The sequence below is a fragment of the Perca fluviatilis genome, chromosome 17, assembly GCF_010015445.1.
Source record: "Perca fluviatilis chromosome 17, GENO_Pfluv_1.0, whole genome shotgun sequence".
In the NCBI taxonomy this organism is placed as follows: domain Eukaryota; kingdom Metazoa; phylum Chordata; class Actinopteri; order Perciformes; family Percidae; genus Perca; species Perca fluviatilis.
Genome location: NC_053128.1, coordinates 27,327,845 through 27,352,290, shown reverse-complemented (window position 1 = coordinate 27,352,290; position 24,446 = coordinate 27,327,845). Strand labels below are relative to the sequence as shown.

Sequence of the window (24,446 nt, the reverse complement as noted above, 5' to 3'; positions counted from 1 at the left end):
TTGTGGAAGCGTTTTGATGTTTCCCTTGATGATAAAAACCAGGAAAGATTTAGGTCTCCATGTCTTTTTCTGTACTTGTTTTTACTCTACTCACAGTCCTATATACAATAGTAACAGCTGATGTCACCATTTTAAAGACTCTGCTTAATGCAACTTTAACCAGACAAGAAGCTGGGACACTCAATCACCCAACTTTTGTATTCATGAAACAGCAAAATTTCAAAGTGGCTTGTTTGGTGCATATTTTTCCATGTAGCTCTTATAATTAGTCTCGGCTCCCGCTACCAGATGGGTCTGACCCATGAGTTGCTGGGGGGCAGGGGGAGCTGCCCCCCTGGTGGCTGAAACGGATAATTGCATTGTTTAAAACATTACTGGAATAATTACGTCTGGCAAGATCAGATATTTTATAAATATCTTAAATAACACAAAACAACTAAATGGTGGTAGGTAATACATCTGATTTCATATACTGCTTTAGTAAAAAAAAGTATTTCCTGGCTGACGATGGGAGCAGCAGGACGCAAAAAAACGAAAATGAATGTTGCTAGTATGGACATCTTACTGTGCCAAGGTTGCAATAAAGGTTTCCTAAATGCCACATTTGATGTCAGCTTACTAATTGATTAAGGGTTTTGTGTAGATTTGGACTTTTATACGTTTATTCCACTTTGTTTAAACGGCGAAGTGGAGGAAGCCTAGTGACGAGTCCATAGCAACCAGTTTGTGTGTTGTATGTTACCCAGAGTGCCTTGCTGAATGGTCTCAGTATTTTATTGTTTTATTTCATGTGAATACTAGTTTAATAGAGGAGTAACTTTGTATTTGAAGTACTGCAGTAATGCAGGAAGTGTGCATTTAGTTTCCATGCTTCTTGTGTTTCCACAACGTTAGCGAGTAAATCTACTGAAATGGCCACCACACCATAACAGAGGAGTGTCATGCGTCAGATGAGAATGCAGAGGTTAGGGTTAGGGTCACATATGTCATAGCTGTAAAAAAACAATGGGAATCTGTATATATTTGCCAAGCGCAAACCATGTCTTTTTTTGGCTAAAGGTCCCAAAACTCCTCCGGTGGCCCCTTAAATAAATAACTAACAGTACCTAATGACTTTGGTGATCTCTTGACATTTCCTCTAGCACCACCAGCAGATCAAAATATTTACTAACACTTTGGGTTATGACCTAAATACCTGCAAAAATAATGACACTCCCATCAGCCTCAGCTGTGTTTGTCTGTTAGCATAATAAACTTAAATAATGAAGATGGTAAACATTATACCTGCTAAACATCAGCATGTTAGAATGCAGATGTTAGCATTTAGCTCCAAAGCGCTGCTGTAGACTCCTGTTTAGGCAACAAAATGCTAGAAAATAGCAAAAAGAATTCCATCAAACTCGCGACTCACACCGCATTGGTGGGTTGCGTTTCTCCAAAAGTCAAGTCAGCCTCAACTTTTCGCCACAGGCCGCTGCATCATTGTGAGCATGTTAGCATGCTGATGTGAGTCTCACAGAGCTGCTAGCATGGCTGTAGACGCTTAGGGCCCTATTTTAACGATCTGAAACGCAAGTATCAAACGTGAAACGCAAGTAGCTTTGTGGGCGGATCTCGGGCGCTGTTGTTATTATACCGGCGGGATAAATGACTCTTGTGCCCGACGCAAATCTAAAATGAGTTGTCTGAAGTAGCTAGGTGTGGTTTGGGCATAACATGCAATAAACCAATCGAAGCGTCATCTCACATTCCCTTTAAGAGCAGGCGCACTTGTTCCATGGCGGATTGCTATTATGACGGCGGATTTGCTTGCCGCACGCCAGCGGGAGCTGTCCGGGATGCGGCAAAGTAATAAATGCCCGTCTTGGCCGGGTGGCGATGTTGCTGCGGCCTCTCGTGCGCATCTCCTCAAGTCTGGAGAGGATTGCTGCAGCCATGGAGCGTGGGCCTCCAAACGCACCACCTGCACCTGTTGTGCCCCTTCCTCCTCCCCCCACTTCATCTCCGTCCACCCGCTCCACCAGGAGCGCATCGCCACTCCCGGAGCAGATTCTGCCGGAGTGTCCAATCCTGCCGTAGTTCACCATCACGTCTCCTTAAGTCCTCATTTATGTCATCAACACATCCATGATTCATGGAAATGTTGTGAAAAACACAACAAGCCACAAAGCATGCTGGGACTTTTTGAGGACTGTACTGTAAGTGCCTCCTGACCTATTGCATTTTCAGTAATATTTTTCCTTGTAATTATGTATGGTTTGCAAAAATGGGAACTGCTGCGTCCATGTAGATGAGAGAAGCAAAGTGTATGAGCGTTGTGCCCACGCTACATTATGGCGAAGCATGCGCCCCTAAAATAGCATCTGAATAACGCGCTACTGACTTTAGACTAGCGCCACTGACTTTAGACCAGGTTTTTCCTGGTCTGTGGCGGAATTGTTTTCTCAAACTGCAAAATAGCACCAGGGAACGTTTGCACCAGAACATGCCTCCTCTTTTCGCTGAACCGCCCCCGGGAGCGCAAATACATTCCCTAATTTACCGACGTGCGTCTGTGGAGGGAAAAGTCTGCTGTGCGTCGGGTGCAAAATAGGAATGATACATGCGTCGGTGTACAAAGGCAATTGCGCTGAGTGCAAGATAGGGCCCTTAGTCTTGTTTTCTTAAAGTTGGCAAACGTTGATGAACTTTTGAAAAAGACTCCATTATTCTTGACAGTATTAATTATCCTCTGTAATCTAAACACCTACTTGTGCTGTCATGGCTGGTGTATGCTGTCCTCATTCCCCTTGAGATGAAGACATATTTTCATAATGGCGTGATGGCATGCCTGGTTTTGAATGTTTGTTGGCAGTTAGTCAAAGGGGATTAGAAGGGACACCTGCAGTTCCTCTGTTTATTTAGTCTTCATACTTTTAAAAGTCATATTCCAAGACCTTGTCATTTAAGCACAGGACACTCTGGAGTTGCCAGAAAGCACTGCAGTCAACTGAAAAGAGACTCACAATCAGATTATCGTATGGTCCACTGGGCATTAATGTGTGTAGAGAAACCCAGCAACTACAGTAGTAAGTTGAGTCAACAAATGCACAACCAAGTCAAGGAGTTCGGGGTGGGAGATCAAGCTGCAAACAATTCTTAGTGGATTTTACAGGAGCCACATTTTCCATTTCCGTGTCCTGGATGCTGTTTTACTGCTTCAGCTTCAGCCAAGTGAGCTGTGGCTAGAGTTTTGTAGCATGATTTAGGACAATTAAAAGGCCTCAGCTGTTGTGCTATTTGTGTAGGTAAAAAAATAAAGAAAATGAAGCAGCAACTTAAAAAAATAAATAAATAATTGATTCAATGTTAGAATAATTATTCAAGCAAAATCAATCATTCTCTGGTTGCAGCTCTTTTGGGAGGATTTGCTGCTTTTTCTCTTTTTGATATAATTGCAAACTGAATATCTTTGGGTTTCCACACACAAATCATTACAGTGCGGTTCTCCTCTGTGCTAACTGAACCTGAACTCAACCAGGCAATACAAATTTCCAAAAAGTAGTTTTCTGGTCTGGTACCAATATAGTTGGCCTCAGATCTTAATGATTAAGACCTTATGCCACCAAGACCTCTTCCACACCATCACCCACATAGGAACCGCTCATAAATGTACTACTATTTATTGCCGTGCTATTTATATTACTTAATAAATAATTTCAGGATGCTTACACAAGCTGTTGCACATTACGACATTTTTATCCTCAGGAGTGTTAACGCTCCTGTAACTACGGAGGTCGTGGCAATGCAAACCATTTTATATTAAAGAGTTTTTACTTAAGTAACATTTTTACTTATAGCAAGAGTATTTTTACACTGTGGTATTTCTACTTAAAAAAATTTAGTAATTCTTCCACCGCTGTTCCTCTGAGTTCATCAACAAAGAAGATAACTGTTATTTTAGGAGTTGGCTACCAATGACAGAACATCAAGAACACTTGACTTGAGAGAAAAGGTTTATGTATGTATATTTATGCAGTATTGTATCATGTTGTTACCATGTCCCACATTGACTGACTAAATACTGGTTAGCATTGAAAATAGGTCACTCCCTGGGGTCTTGTCAATATGTAATTAAAAAGACAGGATACAGATGTGCTTCTCTTATACTCAGCATAGAATGAACCACTGTGGTGTGTCAGGGTTGCTGTGCTATAGTATAAGGTCATTTATAATAATGTTTAAAACCGGGTCCGCAGAAGAAATAAGTTGTGTAGCTCATAGTATCTTTGGTAGAATTCACATAATCCTCAGTAAAGGTACTTAATTGTCACATACAGGGACACTACATACACATAGCAAAATTCATTCTCTGCATTTAACCCATCCCTCAAGGGAGCAGTGGGCAGCCATTTACAGCGCCCGGGGACCAACTCCAGATCTGAGCCAGTGCCTTGATCAAGGCACTGACTGGAGAACCTAGTACATGTTTTTTGATGGCGGGGGAAACCGGAGCACTCGGAGGAAACCCACGCCAACATGGGGAGAACATACAAACTCCACACAGAAACGCCCAGAAAAACCTGGATTCAAACCGAGAACCTTCTTGCTGTGAAGCCACAGTGCTGACCACTGGGCCACCAGATTATATTGTTATCTTGAAAATAGAAGTCTTCACTGAGAGTTTGAGCTTCTAGGACAGGATTTTGTTTTTATTGGTGTTCTTGGCTCAAGTGGTCTTGTTCAACAACTTCCTGAGTCTGAGGTCTTCCAGGACCTTTTTGTAAAGTAAAAAGAGGGGACTGTTTATAGTTTGAGCTTTTTATATCCATTGCACAATTAATGAGGTTGCCACAGGACATCCCGACAGAGGGGGGGAGAGAGAAATTGGTAGCCTGATAAATGTCTACAGTGGACTAGAAGACCTTCTGTCCAGGTCTTGCAGTAGACAACCGATATAAAATAGTACTCATAATAACCTCTGGAAGTGTTAAGATTGTAAAATTAAAGATTGTTGAATCTTAAAACAACCTTGTAAGTCAGCTGGTACGACATTAGTCACAAACAGTCACCTACTGGAACATTTCCACTAACTTGCACACTGTTTTGACTGTGCATTTCTAAAAAGGCTTGTAATAAATCACTAAATCAAGTAATTGTATCAAAATATTTACCTCCCATCCACTTTCAAATAAGGCACATTTTATACATTGTAATAAATGGCCTAATATCAATAACGGATTTACTCATGCTTCAAAGATCAGTTATTTGCCATTAATGAGAACAACTTGTTTGGGTTGCCAGCTTGTGAAAAATCCTTTTGGCTGGTGGTTATCCCATTCCGGTGTGCTTTTATCTTTTTAGCTCTTTAATTTACAATATATTTACTTAGTTTTGTGCTAATAATGAACCAAAATCTTAATTTATTTACAACTTTTTAACAATTTAAAACTGCAGACTTGTTGACTTTATTAGAAAGTAAGTGTTAATTAATGGTTTACCAACATTTAGAACATTATTATAGAAATTGTTATTAATTGAGAAGACAAACACCAGTCAAAGGAATTTATCACAACCTGGCAATGCTGGCATACCCAGTAATCCGTCAGAGTTTTCTTACGCTTGATCTAAACTGTTGTGTCTCAGCCTTCTGTAGTGATGATCTAATCTCACCGAAGGACCTGATTCATCACATTGTTTCATCATGAGGTTGGTTTTGGCGTTTGTTTCCTATTTTTAAAAGCTTGCTTACACTTCTGGCTTTGTCTGCCCTAGTCTATTGCCTGTCTATGTCTGGTGTTGCATCTAATCTTATAAATTACAGTCGTACATTTAAGTGCCAAAATACACATCTGCAATACAATACCAATGAATGCTGCATATGGGATAATAAGTCTTGCAGAATAAACTCTGCTACTGCTGGCATCCAGCCATGAAGGACTTATTTGAACAGCACAAAGAGCTCAGCATCATCTGGTTCAATATTCTTGATCTCATCCAAAACATGCAGAAGTATTATTGGACTAAAAGTTTACTGATTAGCCAAAAAATGCAGAGTAAGAGGACTTCTGTCAGCTAGTTAAAAAAACATTTGTACTGATGCTCTATCATAGGTTTCCCTGGAAACCAAATATTTAAAGAAAATGGAAATGTCAGCGTTTAGAGATTTTTGATTGAATCAAGTCTACAAAGAGGCTTTAACAGAAACATACTGTCTGTATGACTTCAAAACATGTGAAAACAAGTCTGTAACACAGAACCTAACTGTGTAAAACAAAACATTTTTAGCATAAATTGTGCATTTGGTCTCCAGTTGTTCCCAGCATCTAGACTACGACTCACTTGACAACAGACCCAACACAACCAGTTTAGTTTTTTTCATGATTTTGCTCTCAGAGGGGAAGATTTTTGAAGCATTTGGCATGCTGGAACCAGCATACGTTTGCCTTAATAAATAACTACAATTAATGCTGGTTAATTGTTTAATTTAATTGTGGCGATGACTGTTGGAGCCATCCTAGGCCTCTCCAGTAATAGCTGCTGTGATAGAGTAATTATTGGGGGAAGTATGGTGGGTGTTATACACATCAGTGTCATGACTAATTCATGGAAATAAGGTTAAAAATTGGCCAAGTGTTCCCTTTTAGGAACATGAAGCCCACTGATGACGCTCTGAGGTAACATTTAACATCCTGAGATTCCAAGAGAGAGGAAAACTGATGAAAAAGTCATTGCCTCCCTGTCTCCAGATAACCCCTGAGGTGGAATAACATCCAACTTTTACAGACAAAGAGGGGGATTCTGGTGGCAAACAAGCATAGAGGGTTTCCCCCAAACCTTTTGTCAGGACCAGAAACATAAATCTGTGGGCCAAAGATTAGTTTTCAAAGAATTCTTTCAGGGCAACCTTCTAAGGAAACTGATCAAAGGCACCAAGAGGGTATCCATGTCAGCTTTACCTCTGACCTGCTAACAACATGAACACAGAATATTTACGACAGTTTTAACACAAGAGCTATTACATTTAATGTCTTCACTTTAAGAACGCAGACTGGCTGACTTGGCTTTAACTCTAGTCTTCTTCATTCAGTCAATCTTATTGCAAATACATCTAAATAATATTCAGGAGAATATAGGAGATGGATTGATAATGTCTTATCTATTCACCCGATAGGCCAAAAACAAAGTAGAAGACACATTTCACCAAAATTATGACACAGATGCACTTATTTTTCTTCACATTGTTCATGTCATAGTATATCTCTATTGTTCAACAACATAATGCCACCATGACAAAAAAAATTAGCTCAGTTTTTTGTTCTTTTAATGGGATCCTTTTCGTGTTAATACTAGGGCTGCGATTAACGATTTATGTTGTTTGGTCTATAAAATGTCTGAAAATACTGAAAAATCTATGTTTTCCAAAGCCCAAGAAAGATTAAATCAAATCAATTTTAAATGCTGCTGAACCTTTTAACATGTGAATTTCACAAACTGCAAAAATCTATTAAATGTTTGTCTGCCTTTTTAAAAGTCGTCTCAGTTAACTCATGGAGACAGTAGATTATACAAAACATCCAATAAAAGTAGACATGTTTGATAATAAAAGTTCCATCCAAGTGTAAGACCGCAGCGTTCAGACCGCTGTACCCAGACAAGCATGCCAGCTCTAATCCCTCTCTGTCTGGAAGCACTGACCTCTTTTGTTCACTTGATGGCTTATTACCGGTATTGATTTTGGCTCCTTTATTTTTACAGACTTCCTGCAGGGAGGCAGATGATCCATGCACATATCAGCTACTGTTGGCTACACCAACAAACGTTTCAAATTTGTTCTGCTTAAGATAAATTGTTTTGCTTTAAACAATAGAATGGGTGCTCCATTGATGGATAAAATGTCTCCTGTTGTGATACTGGATCGTGTGTGATGCTCTTGGATTTGACTCGGCATATATTTTGGGATTTGTGTGGTCACGTTGTTGAAGGAGGATTCTTCTCGAGGACTTAATTTCATCTATTCCAGTTGAACGGGAGTTAAAGTGGACAAAAAGTCTTTAACAGTAAGTGCTAGAAATTACTGGCTGACTTGTTTTTACTCTCATGTTTTGGGTAAATGGCCAAAAATCCTTGGTTTTATTTAGCAGACATTAATGCCTGCCATTGTTCTGTGAGAATATATTTGGTCACTGCTGTTGGAACAATTCTGTACAAAGTACGCTATATGTTTAAATTAGTAAGTGCATTAAAATCCCCAATGGTGGCATGCAACATTTTACTTAAGTACTATACTTAAGTAAAGTATAAGTTCCTCAAAATTATGCTTGAATATTTCCATTTTATGCTCCTTTATACTTCTACTCCACCACATTTTGGATGCGTATATTGTACTTTTTCTCAACTACATTTATTTGACAGCATTAGTTACTAGTTACTTTGCAGCAAAATTGCTGGAACACCGTTGAACAACCTCCATGACCTGTATAAGGACGGATCCTTAAAGAAAGCCAAGTCCGTCTTGGCTGATCCAAGCCATCCACTGGGGTGCAAATTTATTTTGCTACCATCAGGGCGCAGATACAATGTTCCGCGATGCAGAACTAATATGTTCAAAAGCTCAGTTATTCCTGCTGCCATCAGCATTATGAATGACTTTCTTAAAGGAACACGCTGACTTATTGGGAATTTAGCTTATTCACCGTAACCCCCAGAGTAGTAAGTCGATACATACCCTTCTCATCTCCGTGCGTGCTGTAACGCTGTCTGACGGCTCCAGCATTAGCTTAGCCTAGCACAGATCCTGCAGGTGACTGGTTCCAGTAATCCTACTGCTCCGAATTGTGACAAAAGTGACAAAATAACGCCAACATGTTCCTATTTACATGTTGTGATTTGTAGAGTCACAGCGTGTACAGAAAACAACGTAACATGAGACACAGCCATCTTCTAACAGTAAACAAACCGGGAACTATATTCTCAGACAGGCTTGCTGCGAGCATATCACTCCGCCCAAGTACTATATTCTTCCGCCTGAGAATATAGTTCCCAGTTTGTTTACGGTTAGAAGATAGCTGTGTCTCATGTTACGTTGTTTTTTTTACACGCTGTGACTCTACAAATCACAACATGTAAATAGGAACATGTTGGCGTTATTTTGTTACTTATTCGGAGCAGTAGGATTACTGGAACCATTCACCTGCCTGTTCTGTTATGGACTGATGCCGCTGGAGCCGTCAGACAGCTTTACAGCACGCACGGAGATGAGAAGGGTATGTATCGACTTGTCTAACTCTGGGGGTTACGGTGAATAAGCTAAACTCCCAATAAGTCAGGGTGTTCCTTTAAAATGTAACTCTTGTAATTATTTTGTTGTGTTTTTTGGTGTGCTTGCTGTCTATGCAGCCCAACTGTTGGCTGTAAACCGAATTGCCCTTCAGGGATAATAATGATACCTTAAACCTCGAACCTTGAATCAGATTATTAATACAAAACGTAAATCAACTAATACATAATGTATATATTTTTTTGATTATTTTACCCATAAATAGAGTATTTTAGAGTGCTCCCTTCAAAACGTTTTTTAAATATCTATGCTCTTTTCTTGCAATGTCATTATTTCATATACAGTATACATTTTGTTTTATTATCTAAGTCACTTACCATGTTGAGAACAAAGACCATATTTGGATGTAAAACACACAGTAGTCATTATCCAATGTCCAGTGTAAGGATCTTTTTATGGTTAGTGGTGTAATGTAAAACAAAGGGACTATTTTACAACACTTGATGTTTTCTAGTTATTAGCACTATAAAATAACAGAGAAAAGTAGCCCACAGCTGTAATGTAACTTTGTCTATTGTTTAGAACTTGTTGAAAACAGCAGTTGGCTGATTTGTCAGCACATCTGGTTAAGAGCGACGACATCCACCGTTTAAGCTCCCTGCTTCGCTGAGCTTTCCCCCATCTCTTGCACTGTTTTTAGATGTTTGTGTTTTCCTCACCATGGTTTTAGAGACAGCAGTCACTTTCTCCTGGAGATGGGATGGCAGTTTGAGGCAAACAGAAACTGATGCCAAATGCAACACAACCCCAGTATGTCAGAGTGCAAACTGCAGGGGTCAAATCTCAATATCCTTACAGGGCCAGACCCCAGTTTGTCATGGTGACACTTACAGAATGACAACTTGTTGATAACTTGTTGGCTGTTTCTAATGCAGTAATTGAAACCATATTCTACCAGTATACCTTTCTCTTAGCATGGGGCAGAGTGGGTTGCAATTGTAAAAAAGAATGTGTCAATAGTTGTTTTTTTATAAGTTGCTGTTCTCTTTGTCATCAGAAACTGTCAATGTCATGTGCGCACTTGAGGAAAAGTAAGGGAATCACCAAATTGAGTAGGCTTTGTCCTCAGGGTACCATGAATGTCTGTATTAAAACTCATGGCAATCCATCCGATGGTTGTTTAGATATTTCAGTCCGGACAAGCAACATTGCTATTCCTTGTTTCCAGCCTGCTACTATGGCTAAACTTACTTCCTTTATTAGCATTGTTTAAACTTTGGATTGCATTTTTGTGACTGGAGATGTTGTTCTCCATTTCTTAGACTGGATAAGCTTTATAAAGGATTGCTTCTCTTCACTGCCAGTATGGATTGGACGAATGATTACAGCCACCAATAACTCTTTTTAATGTGAAATAAAAATGTGAACCGATTGTTTAAGATGTTCACTTTCTTATTGGTGTCAGCAGATTGATATCAGCTGTTGTTTTTTTAAAGTTTTGATTACATTCCATTTGCTTTCCAGTAATTACTCCGATTAATGGACACTTGGCACGGTGATGTTTAACTTAACGTAGACATGTTTACCCAGTAGTTTGACCTGAACTTATGTTTCCAGTAGCCTGATAAGCATGACATCACCTCTCTTTGTCCCAGCTGTGTGCAGAACTTGTGTTTAGATCAAAAAGCAGCTGCTTCTTGATAAACTGTTGGACTTCTCTGTTTGAACTGTCAATGATAGTTTGCTGAAAATTATTAGAGGTGTCTGTTTGGTATTTGGTACATGAGACAGCTCTTCAAGAGAAAGATCTCTCCCGCAAACAGAAAAATAGCAACAAATGGACATCTTAAAGCAGCTTGAAACAATAACATTGACGTATTTTGTCTAGTAGAGCAGTTTGAAGTTTCTAGACATTTGCATGAGATTTCCTCTGCTGATTGGCACCTAGTTTTCTTTGTCTCCCTTTTCTAAATTCATCTGCAGCACTCCTGTAAATGACATGACCTCATGTGGTAAATATTTGGTTGTACCTAGTGTGCATTTGTTAATGTCTCCTACCACATGTTATACAACTAGAATCATGAGCAAAAAATGTTCATGGCTTTTTACGCATCTATGGTGCTGAAGTTTCCTCCTGAAGAGGCTTTGACTCATTCAGACTGAAGCCTCCTCTGTGATACCTTTTAGTATATTACTGTAAGTCAGACATGCTTTAGTGTAGCTTTGGATACACTGTTGAATACACTTTAGCGTACATTTGTACAGTACATTAGTAACTGCGTGTGTTTGTGTGATGGATGTGGTGATGGTGGTGCAGATGATGTTTTAAGTTGATTGCTTTTCTGCAGATGGACAGCGACTGCAAAGTATCATCTCCATGTAATGTTTGCCACATTGAACACATGATTGGTTTCCATTGTTAATCACACAGATGAGCCAAATTTCATTCATCTCATCTGACAGAACATCTCATTTATGTATCCCCAACCTTCTTTTATCCGGTATAAAAGGATCTCGAAAAGATAATGATCAGTTGCAGACACCTCTGTCCTTCCTGTCATCTGCAGAGAATGGTATGCTGTGCAGCCTCAATGTGACCTGACAGCTAGTTTGAAGTATACCGTATCTACGTGATGTATTTATTTTAGGCTGGGTGTACACTTTATGCCCTCTATGCCGCAGAACCAGTGTTGACAGTTATTGATGGCCAGCTGGCTCATCTGCACATCAGAGGAGATAATTTACCTCTGCCTGTTCCCAGGTGAATGTGGTGCAGTTGGTATGCGTTAGTGCTGCCATTTTTAACTCCACTGAGCCATATTTACTGTTGTACCAAAGTATTTCAATAAAAATAGTTTGTCTGTGCTAAATCTTTTTAATTAGCCTCAGATAAAGAAAAGGGTTTCACTTCAACTTTTTATCATTTACCATTTATTTATAGACTGACCAAAGATATTTTTATTTGACTAGTTCTCATATGGATGAAAAACTACTGACCTTACAGTGAAAGACGTCACAGAAGTGAGAACGATTGCTTCATGCTCTCACACATTTTCCATGTGCCCTTGTCCAAGTAGAGACCGCAGAGTTCCTGCAGCTGTGTGCATGAACGTGCTGAGTAGCTGCTAACTAAGGCCAGACAGAGTAACCTCTGTGAAGACCAGCCATCTCCCACAGTGGGGGGAATGTCAGCTGGATGGAATGAGGCAGGCCTAGAAACCAGGGAGGCCTGCAGCTCAGCAGAGACCATTACCAGTGTTATAACTTATCTGGGACTGGTTTCATCTGTATGCCATAACCTTTGAAGGCACAAAATAACATGTTTGGAGCCACAATATTAAGCTGCCAACACAGTAGAATCAGCAGTGCATGAATAAACTGAAGAGAAGGATTCCTATTGACCGCCAGAAAAATGTCCACCCTGTAATTTTAGTTATTCTTTATAAAATACAGAAGATAGTGTACATTTTAAAGCCCATCAAATACGGATGAGGCTGATACTGATATTGATAAATTTTTCAAATTGTGACTAAGATACATACTGAGCGGGACATCTAACACTTTCTGGTGGTCAAAACGTGTAATAGAGCCAGGTCCTTAAAAAGTCTTAAAATGTCTTAAATAAAATTTCGTGAAATTAAGGTCATAAAATGTCTTGGCTGTAGGTATTAAATTTGCTGACCGTGTTTTTAAGATGATGGGCTAATTTGTTCCCGATGGTCTTCCGTAAATCACCTAATGTGTCTTTTGGTTATCTCACCTTCGTAGCACTTTGTAGTCTTTTAAAGATGAGGTCTTGCAGCATTTTCAGGCGTTTTATGTTACGTTAGCTAGCGGCGGCTAATGCCTGCGTTGTTTCAACGAAGTAGAACAAAAATGTCAGACTCCCTCGCTGCTTCTCAGCTGGCGGCTTTGAGTGGTTTTGTGTCGCCGCCAGAAACTCAGAGGGCACACTGTAAGCCGACACGATTATACGTTTAACATTACCAACAAAATAAAAGCTTTGAAGAGATCCTGGGATTTTCCAAACCAAATAAATAGCACACATATTTACTAGTGCTGTCAGTTAAACGCGTTATTAATGGCGTTAACACAAACCCATTTTAACAGCGTAAAATCTTTTATCGCGAGATTAACGTTCTTTTTGGCCAGCAAACGTTTTAGTTTTTTTCACATGCTGTTGCAACAACTAGTAACGTTAGAAATACCACACCGGATCTAGCAAGACCGGAAACAAAACAGGCACGCCGCACACACTTGTTTGGGGATGTGAGCCGGCCAAAGAGTAGTAGTACGCTAACGTTACGTTTTGAGTGGAAGGCGAGCGCGAGACGCCGAAATGGATGGCAATAAGATTCTGAATGGAAAGTTAACTTTTAAAAAGTAGCCAAATGGTTCCATTTACAAGACCAAAGTGATCTGTGTGTTTTTTTTGTTGTGAACTGAGCTATCATCGCAGCACGTCCAGTCTGAAATACCACTTGATGGCAAAGCACACAGCTGATGCGAATTCTCCGCCTCCTCGTCAAAGCCAGGCGACAAAAGCACAAAGCAAGCCGATCCACTTTTCCATGTTAAGAGCATTCAAATGAGCAAAAATAACGGGACAAAAAGAAATCAAGGGACATTTAGAATACATACAAATTTGCAAGTTAATTGCGAGTTAACTATGACATTAATGCAATTAAATATTGTAATCGTTTGACAGCACTAATATATACACAAAACTGCTTTGCTACCCCATTGTGGTGTAACTAAGATATCGGCAGAATTTTCTTTTTCTTCCATTGACTGATTTAGCTCCTGTACGTCCGCGAAATTCACATGTATAGCTATTTTTAACATAGTGCCCTGTCAGCGGCACAGCTGATGTGATCCAAACATTTCCAGTAACAGTTAACTTCAAAGCGGGAGTGGTTTAAAATGAATCATACTATATAAATATGTTGGAGAGTTTCTGTGTTCCACTGTGGTTCCTGATTTATTTTCATGAATAAAATTTTTTCAAAAATAGATTTGATTCAGTTAAGATGTTGACATGGAAATGGTAATGAGTAACGTTTTAAGTGATGAGCCTGGTGTGCTCAAATGGCTCTGGGTGTGCTGTCATCACGGATGTATTGGCTGAAATGCTGATTTGAGCACGTTCTACATTTCTAGTTGACCAATCAGATTGCCTTTTTGAATCTACTTGTATAATTGTTGTTTTTGAGGATGCACAAGGACTATAAGGACCTTATTAAGCTATTTAGTTAATAATCGTATTAATGACTCAAATTCTCTTTCCTATCAAATATTTTTTTCCAACATTTTTATGTCTTAAATTATATTTGTGGTGGCCTTAAAAAGGTCTTAAAAAGAATTAAATTTGACTTCAAAAATGGTGCAAGAACCCTGTAGAGACTCAAACCTAGGCTGGCATTTCTGTACTGCAATTTCTTGTTACTTAATGACCAGCATATACACAATAAAATGTAACAGTTATACCTAAAGTTTATACCATATGATTTTGGACCTACCAAAGGGGTGCAAGATAAATCTGAGGGTTAGAAAGATGATTAATCAGAGGGGTATTTACAGTTCTAGCTGCTGGGGGGCCATACAGTAGTTGCCTTTACTACCCTTCTTGCACACTGCCTGATACATATATATTTTTTTAAGATTATTTTTGGGGCATTTTTAGGCCTTTTATTGATAGGACAGCTGAAGAGATGAAAGGAGAGAGAGAGAGGGGGGAATGACATGCAGCAAAGGTCCGCAGGTCAGAGTCGAACCCGGGCCCGCTGCGTCAAGGAGCAAACCTCCATATATGGGCGCCCGCAATCTGATGTATGCTACGGGGCTCTAAAAAGAAATGTATTAAAGTGTGGAGATCTGTTTTGACTTTTTTTTGATAAACCCTCCACACTGTTACAGGAATAAATGTTCAAATTATCATATCTGACCCTTGACATTCCGGGACCGGACGTGCTGCCTCTGTTTCACCACTTATTGTGCCTTAATGACTTTTGAAATCTCACACTTCACTGTGCAATACTTAGTGCTATGTGCTCTGTCTTTGCATTATGTTCACTGTGATATTTTTGCGTACTACATTGCACATTCCTATATTAACCAGTCTCAATTTCCAGCAGCCCCCCTGCTGTCACTGGGTTTGTTCGATGGGTATGTTCGATGTGTGGTGGGAATGTTGTTTTTTGTTGATGTTGTTGTGTGCTTAAACTATGTACATTGTAAAATTCAATAAAAAGAACTATGAAGAAGAAAGATTCAAAACATTTTTGCTACGCTACTTTTCTCTAATCCTTCATAGTGAAATACTAGATAGTGTTATCTCTACAGGATATAAACTATTGAAATTAAACTGAAATAAAATCTGGCTAACAACTCACAGACACATGGAGCCTGCAACAAGGGCAGACATTGCTTTACTTTGCTTTAAAGGGTCACTAGCTAAAACTGTAACGAAACACTTGGTTTAATGCATTCAGAGACATTCAAATATTGCAGAAAGACTATTATTTAAAAGTTAGAAGTTGAGTTGTTCCATAGAAATATTCCGAACAGAATATAGACGCAGCAGGATTGCAGTTGGCATGAATGTCATCAACACTGAGAAAAGAGGATTACAGTCTAATGCAGTGATGTAAACACCAATTGAGACGTTGGCATAAATGTTCAACATGATATCTGAGTCGCACAGTAACATCTTCATTCTGCAGGATTTTCTTTGTCTATTGGGACTCTGCTGATGTATTTTGGGACATGTGATAGACTTGTTTTAAATGCCTAAGAAGATTTGTTGACGAGGAAATGCATGTTGCCACTGTCTTCATGAGTTGGCAAGTTCAGTGTTATTGTGACAATAGTATTGTGCACATATTTGGATTAATCTAGATTTGAGATTGTCAGCAATACCCATCAAACAGGGGCTTTGAGATGCTGTACTTGGTCATTGTTTGCTGTAAAGATAAAGTTATTTATAAGTAAGCAATCATAACACATGCACTCAAAGGTAATGGGGTTTATTTTAAAATTCTGACTGAGGCAGATAATAGCTACTGCTGTATTCTTTCATTATTTCAGGACACTCTTTGTGTGGTTAATAACCCCTGAACATCTTCACTTTACAACACTGAGTTCACTGGGGCATGCAGCACTGACAAAAGACTCTCGTAATGCAGCCAAGGCATGTCTTTATATTTCTTTGTCTGTTTTAATTGACAATGATAATTTCTCCTCTGGTTCAATAAGACTATTAACTGAACAAATTGGATTGTGTCGACTACAACGCCAGACATATGTTCCTTTTGTAGTTTTAATGCTTGGGCAGTGTTTTGAATCTGTTCAGGTGCTCAAATAATAAAATTGTTCTGATAACCTTATTACAATTCATGTGTTATCATGAATTAAGATGATTTATTAGGATGGCATGGCGGTTGGTTGGTTGGTTGGTCTGTCAGTTGGTCCACTACTTTGTTTTAGACTAAAATACTTCAACCACTTTTGGATGGATTGTACAAAGTTTTGTACAAATATCCATATAACACAGAGGATAAAGCCTGCTGACTTTGATGATCCCCTGACTTTTTCCTCTAGCGCCACCATGAGGTTGACATTTGATGTTTGTAGGTGAACTGTACGGTGGCCCTGAAGTGCAAATCACAACAGCAAATAGAAAAACGCAACAGCAAATCATAAAACACAATGGCAAATAGGAAAACAAAACGGCAAATAGGATAACATGACAGCAAATATGAAAACACTTCAACAAATCATGTTGTGTTTTATGATTTGCTGTTGCGAGTTTATATTTGCTGTTGGGATTTGCACTTCAGGGCCACCGTAGTAGGTCACAAAAACTATTGGATGAATTGCCATGAAATTTGGTACGCATTTCTGTTCCCCTGAGGATGAACTGTAAATAGCTTGGTGATCCCCGAACATTTCATCAAGCGCCATCATTCGGTCCATTTTTCCACACTTTAGCAGGTATAAACATGCCATCTCTAAAGCCAGGAGGGTGCGTAGTATTGCCGTTGTGAGCTTGTTAGCATTGGATAATTTTAATATGAATTATATGTCTCTGCTTTATGAAAGATGAAAACAGCCCTGTAATCCTTCTCATCACTATGACATTAACTGCAGTGACGATTGACTGATCACTGATCCAATTGAGGATATCGCGCCCTGTGGTTGATTAAGCTCTCAATCAACCCAGCCAAACACAGCTGTAAACAAAGGGTCACATTCAGTACAGATCATTCACCAATGTCACTATAATCCTTAAACTAATGCCTGGAAGTGCAGATCCCCTAATCTGTAAAGCGCACAAGCTCATTAGAGCTACCACGCTGAGACAACAAAGTGATCTCCATGCGGAGTTTGCCGTCTGTGGTTTTGGTTGAAGCCGCTCTTTAGTAGTAACTTCAATCGGAAGCTCTCAGCTGATGTGCTGGCAAGCCTGCGGAGCGACCTGAGAGGGATTTGTAATTCCTTCAGAACCATATTAGTTAATGTTTGTGTGAGCTGTGACATCTCTGGTCTGCTCAGTGTCTGCACATGGCCTGCAGCTGACTCCGAGTCAGACTGATGAGGATGTAACGCCACATATGAGAATGCATGACTCTCTATCTTTCTCTCTTTTTTTTGTCTCTACCACAGCTCAACCCTTACCGTCACTATGTTGTCATTTGAGAGTATTTAATTCATTCTTCAGTTAAAAAATGTGCTTGAAACAGGAGTTTGCTGGCAATATTTTATCTTACATAACCCTCCAGCATTTGAAGACCAGCTGTAATCATGAAACAAACTGTTGGCAGTTATAGTGTCTTGCAAGTTTATTGGGTTAGCAAGAGTTATAGTGGGGCATTACAACTAATGAGGTCATCTAAGAAGTAGCTTCTTGCTGTGTTTCTCTGTTTATGAGTACTGACAGTTAGTTGCTAATAAATCTGGTGACCTGCGCTGGAAAAACTTCACAATCTAAAAGTGTAGAGAAACAGCTATGGTATAATGTGATCTTAGTCTGTAGTCAGATTATTGTATTATATACCATTTTACATTACCTGTCATTTAGCCTAAACTTACAATTGCTATATATGTCAGAGGTCACACACCTCTCGAGCAACTAGGGGTTAAGTGTCTTGCTCAGGGACACATTGGTTGATGTATCGCAGTGGGAATCAAACCCCGGTCTTCCACACCAAAGGCATGTGTCATATCCACTGCGCCATCACCACATTTTATCTAGGTTTAAGTCTTCAAATGAGTAACAGTGCCTTAAAAAACTAATCATGCCCCTCGGATGTTTTATTGTTTTACAACATTGAATATATAGAGTAAATTAATGTTGGTGTTTGATTCTTGTCAATACAAAAAGATCTTTAAATGTCAAAGTTAAAACAGAGCTGTACAAAATGATCTACAGTAAATGTCTAGTTTTAATTGATTGTAGTACAAATACACCTGTATCTGGAAGAAAGCACAAATTGGGATGATACAAGAACATTCCTCGGTCAGTGAACATCCATCAAAGTGCAATTAAATCAATTATTAGGATATGAAAAGAGTAAATCTAAATCTAAACTGGAAGTTCTTGGTGGCCTCCTTTACTAAAGGGGAAAACACAGTTTTTTTTTTAATTATAGGCACTATGTGCAATTATATTCATTCATTTTTAGAGAAAACCTAAACAAAAACTTTAACTCCAAGAGAAACACAAACCATTTACACAGCATCTTTATTTTCAAGTTCCCAAATCTTTCTTCACCTTAGTTTTGTACTCTTTAACTAGAAAAGACCAAATGGTACATTTACCTTCTACTTAAAAGCCTCTTGCAAAAACGCCCAGTAATTGTAGAGCTTAATAATCAAACATTATGTAAGTGACCATGTAAATATTTCAACATAATCCATGTCTACATGTCTTTTTTTTGCAATGTAATTATATTTAAACTCTGTGCCAGTCGTATCGCAATTTAATATTTTGACATGTATTTTGTTGCTTATAAACATAGTATTTTGTACTGATAAGTCAACAACTGATAGTCAAGTCATTTTTATGACTCTATGATTACAACCCTCTGCAAAGGTCAGACTGGAGACACTTTGCTTTTCTTTATGCCAGTTTCAGCCTGTTGAGATTATAGAGGACTGGACCAAGTAACACGTCAGCACAACTGTATGAATTAAAAGAACTAGCCATAACTTCTAGGAAATAATGCCACTGTATAAACTACCAATACATGTTTAGTCTTAGGAGACTAAAACTTATTTCAGTGCCCTGAAAGTGAAAACGTAATGGAGTGTCTTAAAAACTGTTAATTGAATTGTACAACTTGTGAATTGAATGAATGTTATTTCTTTGTTGGAGCTCAGGGCAAAGTATTTCTACATATGATTTTTATACTAGTATACACATTCCTCAACTGTTTGCTGGGTTACATTTTTGTTTAGACATTTATACTTTCCAGAGGATAAATCCTACTGACATTGGTGATCCCCTGACTTAGATTAGATTGACTTTATTGTCCACCTCAGTGGAAATTACTGTCATAGTCAGTGTTCAGAATTTGTACGTTTTTTCATTAAAAAAATGACTCAAAACCGATATCGCTTATCAAAATAGTTGGTGATTAATTGTTGAATAGTTGACTAATCCATTAATCTTTGCAGCTCTACTAACGAGTCAATGCATGCTAACACGCAAAGCTAAGATGGTGAACATGGTAAACATCATACCTGCTAAACATCAGCATGTTAACATTGTCATTGTAAGCAGCCTCTAGCTGTACTAGCATGGACGTAGACTCTCAGTGTTGTTAAGTAGCAGACGTGGTTGCCTAAGTGTTTTTGTTCAAGTGGTGTCAGACATTCTTTTGTTTTGTTGTAATCATAACTTTCATTTTGTTTATAGCTGCAGTAGCAATGGCTTGCAGATGTCCTACGTGTTTGTGCCTGAGCCACATGGGTTACATTGCAGTGTGTGTGTGTAGTACATGTGAAACACATGTGGAGTCTTAAATTAAAAGGGGGCCACAGTGTGACCTATGTACTTGGTTCCACGTACATTTTCTCATTCTATGGGACCATCCTTCTGACCAAATCCCTGTGGTCTTATGAAGCTTAGGCGAAGATTTGATTTAGGGGATGGTGACAGATTTTACGAGTTTATCCTTCTCTTGCCTCTGTGAGTGGACACATACTTGAAATCCGTTTCAGACATGCATATTTTCCTGTTTTGCATTACAAGACCGTGTACAGTTAAGTACAGACACTTGTTTTCTTTGTGGCTTCCTTTATCTGAGCCGACCATCCTGCAATGAAAAGTGACAAATCTACTTAGCTCCGCTGTGTTGTTAGATTAGTCAGGATGTATTGTTTTAGTTGAATGCTCCTTCTTCCTGTCGGTTTATAAAAAACAAGGCCAGAACCAACATTTCTGATTGGAAATTATTTATTTTTCTTTAATAATGCAGAAGGGAAATCTTTAGATTAGGGCTGTCCCAAACGATTATTTTTTTAACGATTAATCTAATGATGAATTTTTCGATTAATCTAACATTGATTTTTCAATTAGAGATTATTTTCCCATTGCTCAATTATTAACAATTTACACAAAACAAATTTCAATAAGGTTCAAATCTCTATTTATTAAAATTGTTTAACACTGCACTGTTCAAGTCAAATGAATGTGTAGTGCACCCTGAAGCCAGATGTAGGCTATCAATCCAACCACAAAATAAAGTCACTTTCAGGAGGAATACAAAAATAAAAACTTAAAGTAAACTGCAAAAAGAGTAGCCTGTATCTGCTTTTTTTTAACAGTATGTAAAATAATGAATAAGCTCTTGTTTAACATCCAAGCTCTTCTCCCTTTAATTTAACTTTAATTAGTTGTATCTAAAGGCTGGTTAAGCACTGTAGAGAGGAGAAGTTGGACAGTTTTTTTTGTCTCCATTTCCAGTGATTGGCACATCTGGGTGATGGCGTTGGATATGCGTTAGCATGTTAGATGTATTTCCACTCACATACCCAACAACTGCTGAACAACGCCGACACACAGTCCTCGTCTTATCCCCCACTCTCTCGCCTGTAGCCTACTACTGGAACTGACCCGAAGACCGACGTTTTCAAGGCGGGCACATCATGAGACGAGAATACATGACACGGGAGGCTCCGGGCTGCAGCCATACAGTCTCGGAAGTTTTGCCAAACTTGCGATCTTAAAGAGGCTGGCGGGGAACTCTTGTGGGTCGCCACCACTCGCCATACTCGTCCTTTCGCGCTGCTATCTCTGACTCACTCACTGGACAGTCGACCTGACAAAAAACTGCATGTAGGCGGAGCTCGGCTAGCTTCAGAGCTAAGGCGGGGCTACAGATTAGGTGTCCCTAGAACCCGCGTATCTAACAGTAGTTCCACATTTCATTAGTTCTGCATTACATTAATTAATTTGCACGCAAGTTTTATTTATTTATTTTATTTAGTGACGCGTCGATGCAAATTATTTGTGTCGACGCATTTACGTAATCGATTATGTCGACGAATCGTCCCTGCCCTACTTTAGATGCACATTTAATATTTTGTTAACAAACTGAGGCCTTGTATAAAGCCATGATAATATTGCATTTGCATATTAGGAAAAAATGAATGGCAAACCAAATCAGTGTATATTAGCAAACAATTATTTCCATTTGAGTTGAAACGATTAGGCAATTAATTACCTAGTTTATTTTGATAATTGATTGTGTACCAAACATTGTGAGGATTTGCTGCTTGTCCATGTCTTATGTGATATTGAACTGAATATATATTTTGGATTTGGAGGGTTGGTCAGAGAAAAGAAAAGAAATTTGAAGAAGTTCCCTTGTCCTGGTCACCTTTTCATGGCTTGTGATGTTTCAGTTTTCTGACATTTATAGCAAACAAACAACTAGCTAATCCTCAGAATAATCACTTTACACTACACGTCTAAGAACTGATGCTGCAAAAGTCACCAGGTAACTGTTGGTTGAATCCCTGTTTAAGTCATTTTTAACCAAAAAACTTCTACATTTTGAGGATGTCCTACTTTTCCTCATCTTATGTGACAACAAATTGATTATCTTTGGGTTTTGGACTGTTGGTCAGGCGAAACAAACTATTTGAAAATGTCACCTTGGGCTTTAGGAAATTGTGATGGAGTTTTTTTTCTTCTACAAGTTTCTGACATTTTATAAATAATTATAAATGATTTATCAATTAAACAAAACAAAAAATTAGCACATGAATTAATAAAGAAAATAAACGTGAATTATTCTACTCAATCTAAAGGTCTTTTTATACACAACAAACAATAAAGCAGCATGTTGTGAACATCCTAACCAGCCTCACAGACTCACTTTAAAGATTTAAGCCTCATCCTCATCTGATCATATTAAGATTAAACTGTGGCGACTGCATCCATATGGTCACATGTGGCCTGTTTCCCCAGCTGAGCTTCAAGTAGTCTTGCAGGTTTTTCACTCAGGTTTGGGAACAAGTGATATCACATACTCCCCTACAGCTTGCTTTCATTTTGATCCAAGATGGCTGGTTATGAATGTATCTGTTTCCTGCTCATCCCATCTGTTAAATGTATGAGAAGGTAACTGTGTCTGTGCAAGAAATAAATGTGTCTGAGCAAGAAAATCATTTCCCCCAGGAATTGGAGATTGGCTTTACTCTTAAACATCCACTTCTACACTTCTTTGTCCCTTATAGTAATGCATCACCTACTGGATAATTACTGGAACCATTCAATCGGGGAACGTGCCACAGATTTATTCAATTAAGACTGCTTGCATGCATAATAAAATGTGGTTTCAGTTGCTGTAAATATCCATCACTGTGACAGAGCTGGAGAAAGATTCACACTGTGAGGGATTAGTGTTAAGTATGGAAATGATGAGTAGTGGTGGTGATGGATAATTGAGGAAGGTTTTTTCTTTCTTTCTTTATTTGTGCAGGAGACAATCATAAATCATTATCACAAAGTTAAATGGTTGAAGGGAAACGTCTGCTGTCTACATCCTGAAGTCACTTTACTCTCATTCCCGGCTTTCCTCTCTAATTTTCCCTGCACAATCACAAGCACTGGTCGCTCTGTCATGACTCCCAGTAACACTGGCATCTCATTTAAAGGCAGCAGCCCAGCTCTGCATCCATTAGTTACAGTAGAGGGAGGGAATAAGGGCTGTGGAGGGTTGGAAAATAACAACTATTTAAGGTTTGGAGTTTAAGCAATTGGGGTCTGACCTAAACTACTCCTCACACTTTAAAAGACATTTACTCTCTCTCTCTCTCTCTCTCTCTCTCTCTCTCTCTCTCTCTCTCTCTCTCTCTCTGATTTTGACTCACTCTCTTTCTGACAGTAAAGGAGCTAAACTCCAGCCTGAGCTGTGAATGGTTAGGAAAGATAAGGAAGCTGGTTGAGGGAGGACTGACTGACAGAGCTGCCACCTTGCTGGAGAGGCTGCAAGACGGAGCAGTGACACAACAGAGCAAAGCATAATTTTTCTTGGCTTCAATGAATGTGTGAAGACTCAGAGGAGCGCCTTATCTTACCTGCATGGGCTTGTGACAAGTAGATTGCACTAATACAGGTAAGAAGATATATTTATGTGTATCTGAGATAGAAATCTCCCTGTATTTTCATGTTTCAAAAAGTACATTTTCTTGACTTTTTCCTGGAATTATTGTCTTAAAAATATATGTATATACAGTAGTAGCAGTAGATTTCTGTTTAGCGCAGGCTACTACAGCACCAGAAGGCATTGATTATTGGAAGTACATTCTTGGTGTATACTGCAACTTCTTCCTCAGTCAGAGACACATAGCAGCCAATGCAGGATCAGAGATGATGACTAACTGCTGAGGGAAGGAGTGAACATGTGGAAGCTTTGATCGGCTTTAGTAGAGAAGGGCCAGCACGTTTCATGCCAAAAAAATTCTCTTAGATTTTTTGTCAGGTTGTAGATCAATACTCCATAAAAGAAATGTGTGTGTGTGGTGAGGTTTTGCAGCCTGATGATTCATCTCATTACCTTCTGCAATGCAATTTAGTTTTCATTGTGTGTCATTTTTCCATCATGGAGATTAAATTAAAGGGGAAAAATGGGTAGCAGGGTTTGCCAGTGTGGGCAAGGAGAAAAAAAAAATACTT

At 38.9% G+C, this 24,446-nt stretch overlaps 1 protein-coding gene across 4 annotated transcripts in view; it reads left to right on the top strand.

Moving 5' to 3' along the window:
* The first annotated feature begins 7,602 nt into the window (after positions 1-7,602).
* LOC120545578 (tenascin-like) overlaps positions 7,603-24,446 on the top strand; it is a 48,876-nt gene continuing 32,032 nt past the window's right edge. Inside the window, exons 1-2 of one of the 4 annotated variants that reach the window (XM_039780054.1) lie at positions 7,603-8,039; positions 23,656-23,886. The gene's annotated coding sequence lies outside the window, so the exon portion shown is untranslated. Of the gene's footprint in view, positions 8,040-22,511; positions 23,887-24,446 lie in introns of those variants that run through there. The other 3 variants (XM_039780055.1, XM_039780056.1, XM_039780057.1) reach the window with 3 other exon arrangements.